The following is a 3,456-nucleotide window of genomic DNA, read 5'->3' on the forward strand; positions in this document are numbered from 1 at the left end:
ACATTTTTATAATGTCTTTCTTCCTCACTGTACTCCAACTCCACAAATACAGAGGGTATGTAGACCCAGCCTAGCAGAGTGCTTGACAACTAATATGCACTCAATAAATAATTGTTGAAACAACTCTAACAGACTCCCCAAGTAATCGTTTTACAGTACCCTAAAATTACAATTCATTCACTTTTTCAACTTCTTATCCATTTTTGACCCTTAAATGCTGCAAAAGAAATAAGAAGATATTTAAGAGAAATTGCACAGGCTTACTCCCAACAGCATTCGTTCCCATTAATAATCCAACTGGATCCCATAGCAACTTTTGTTCTTTCCTGCCTCCAGATAATCTTCTTACCACCCACAACACATCCCAAAAAGCCAGGGAGCATCACTGTCCTCCCTCCTGGTGCAAAGGTTTAAATACCATTCAGTGCATTCACTATTGCTCTAGGGAAGCTCATCAGGCTCTCCTGCAGTTAGAACCCTCGTGACGAACCCTGATATGGTAAAGTTCAGGCAGTGACTCTGCAGATTGATCATCTTTTATTCTCAGGCCTCATATTCAAGCGCAATAAATTGTGCATGACTGAGAACAGTGTTAGAGGTCACACATGGGTTACTAAATCATATCATGACTAACAGTCTGAATTTCTCAAAAAGAAATGGCTAAGCATGAATTCCAAACTTAGATTAATGCCTGGTGTTAGAGGTATTCAACAAATATTTGTTGATCAGATGAATACAGATTAATAAACTGACACTCAAATAAGTGACTTGCCTGAGATTATGCAGCCTGTTGGTGTTTCAGGCAAAATTCTAACTCAGAGGGCCCACTGTGAGAGTACTTATAAAAAACAGTGCTCCAAGTTGGGTGCAGTGGTTCATACCTGTAACCCCAGCACTTTGGGAGGCCAAGATGGGTGGATCACTTGAGGTCAGGAGACCAGCCTGGCCAACATGGTGAAACCAGTCTCTACAAAAAATTAGCCAGGCATGGTGGTGGGCACCTGTAATCCCAGCTACTTGGGAGGCTGAGGCAGGAGAATCACTTAAATCTGGGAGGGGGAGATTGCAGTGAATCGCTTAAATCTGGGAAGGGGAGATTGCAGTGAGGCGAGATCACACCACTGCACTCCAGGCTGGGCAACAGAGCAAGACTCTGTCTCAAAACAAAAACAAAAACAACAAAAGCAGTGCTCCAGGTAATGCAGTGAGTAGCACCCCGAAGTGTCTAAGGCTGAAGGGACCATCACCTGCAGAGCAGTGAGGAGGTGGCATAAGGTGGGAGGTGCACTTCAAACAACATCTATTAAGACTGGAAACGCCTGGGTCTTGTGGGCTCTTTCATGCGGGCTTTTCTGGCGTTTGTAATGCTTCATTGCAAAAATATGTGTCATGGTGGGTTTGTGGGAAAGCAGATGCACCAAAGGCTGACTTAAATGTCAAAGACGTTGCTTTTGTCACCCACTGTTTCCTTTGAGCGCCTAGCAGATGTTGGTCAAGGGTGTGCAGTTGGATGCCTCGAGAGCCTTCCACCCCGGGGGGCTCATGAGAAGCAAGTTTTAAGCATATGGGCTCTGTGTCTGAGGTGTGGCTTGCTGTCTGTCACAGACCTGGGGACGATAGGAAAAGAATGGCCCCAGCCAGTAGTGAAAAGGTCCCTAGCTCTTCTACCAGTTTTTAAAAATGAGGTCTCTCTCCCGAGCCTTATTTGCAAGCCAGCTGCAGTACTGTTATCTTAGTCTGCTCACACTGCTATAATAAAATATTATAGACTGGATGGCCTAAACAACAGAAAGTTATTTTCTCACAGTTCTGTAAGCCAGAATTCCAAGATCAGCATGCCAGCATGGTCGGATTCTGGCCGGGCCATCTTCCTGGCTTGCAGATTACCTCCTCACTGTGAGTTCACATGACAGAAAGTGATCTCATTCTTGCTCCTCTGATAAGGCCACCAATCCTAGCACATTCAGACCCCACCCTTTTGGCCTCATTTAACCTTAAGTACCTCATGTGAGTCCTTTCTTCAGATATAGTCACATTAGGGATTAGGGTTTCAATGCATTAATTTGGGAGAGTACAAAATTCAGTTCGTAACAACTGTCTTACCCACCTAAATCCTTACACAACTCTAGAATCTCAGCACTAGACTAACACGGAGATCATCCTGCCCTGTCTCTTATTTCAAAGATGTGGACATTGAGAGGGGAGAGGCTTTTCCCAAGACCACACAGCCAGTGTTTGGAAGAGTTAGAAAGAAAATCTGCCCTGTCTCCTAGTGCTTCCCCACCACATCTTAGATTTCTGGAAATAGAAAAATGACAAGCATTTGTTTCTGTTCAATTCCACCCATATCTGTCTTGAGCACCTAATACACACATGGCACCCACAGGCGGTGCGAAGATGTAATGGTCACGGCACAATTCCTTAGGGAGCTCACAGTCTGGGGACCGCGTTCCTAGTGTTGTCTTCACATTCCCTCAACTTCACGGGTTGTTTCCAGCCTTCAGAGTTAAAATACTAACTCAATATTCTTTTGGGATCAGTGATGAAGAAAAAGGAAAGGAAAGAAGCATTTATTTAGCACCTACTATATGCCAAGTACTGTGCCAAGAACATTATACACATTGTCTTATTTGGCTCCCAAGTCGTCTTCTAAGATAAGTATTATTATCTCCCTTTGCCAATGATCCACGGACATTAAAGAACCCATGGAGTGGTTAAACTTGGATTTGAATTCAGGTCTTTCCACCAGACCACACTGCTATTCTTCAGTTTTCTCCTCTTCTCATGGTTGAAGAGGTTCTCATAGTTGTCCCCTCCTCTCTGTGGACTCTCACATGCCCTTAGAATGCCAAATAAGATTCCCCCCAACAAATAATACAATAAAATCCCTACTTGTTGTCCCAGGAATTCCAAATTGAAGTTTCTCATTGTCACTTTCAAACGCCCCCACACTCCCACTGCCATCACTTCTCCATGCCTCCTATTTTTATTTTTAAAAACGATAAAGAAAAATTTTGAAAGCCACACTCTCAATCACTAGCTATAATCATCTCACTAAATTGTCTGTGCTCCAGGCTCTGAGCCTTCTCAGACTCACATCCTTCCCCTCACCAACAACAAGACATAGGGAGGCCAGGTGCTGTCACCTCTTCTATTTACAGAAGAGGAACTTGGGCCCCAACAAGGTTGTGTCCCTCTGCAGCGGAATCCCAAGATGAAGCACACCTCAACTCTTCAGGGGTCCCTACTCCTAGACTTCACTGAACCACACTGAGTGTTGGGTTTCCATGTCATGTTTGTGTGGGTTTTTTCTCATTTCCTGGGCAATCTCTATCATTGAAGCCCCTTCGTTGGTTTGTTCCCTTCATTCATAACTAATCCTATTTTATATTCTAGCTTCCTGGTTTGACATAGTTCTCCAAGTTGTGCCTGGGAATGTCCTCTGCTCAAAAAGTT

This window comes from Mandrillus leucophaeus, unplaced genomic scaffold (assembly GCF_000951045.1).
Source record: "Mandrillus leucophaeus isolate KB7577 unplaced genomic scaffold, Mleu.le_1.0 Scaffold629, whole genome shotgun sequence".
Classification (NCBI taxonomy): domain Eukaryota; kingdom Metazoa; phylum Chordata; class Mammalia; order Primates; family Cercopithecidae; genus Mandrillus; species Mandrillus leucophaeus.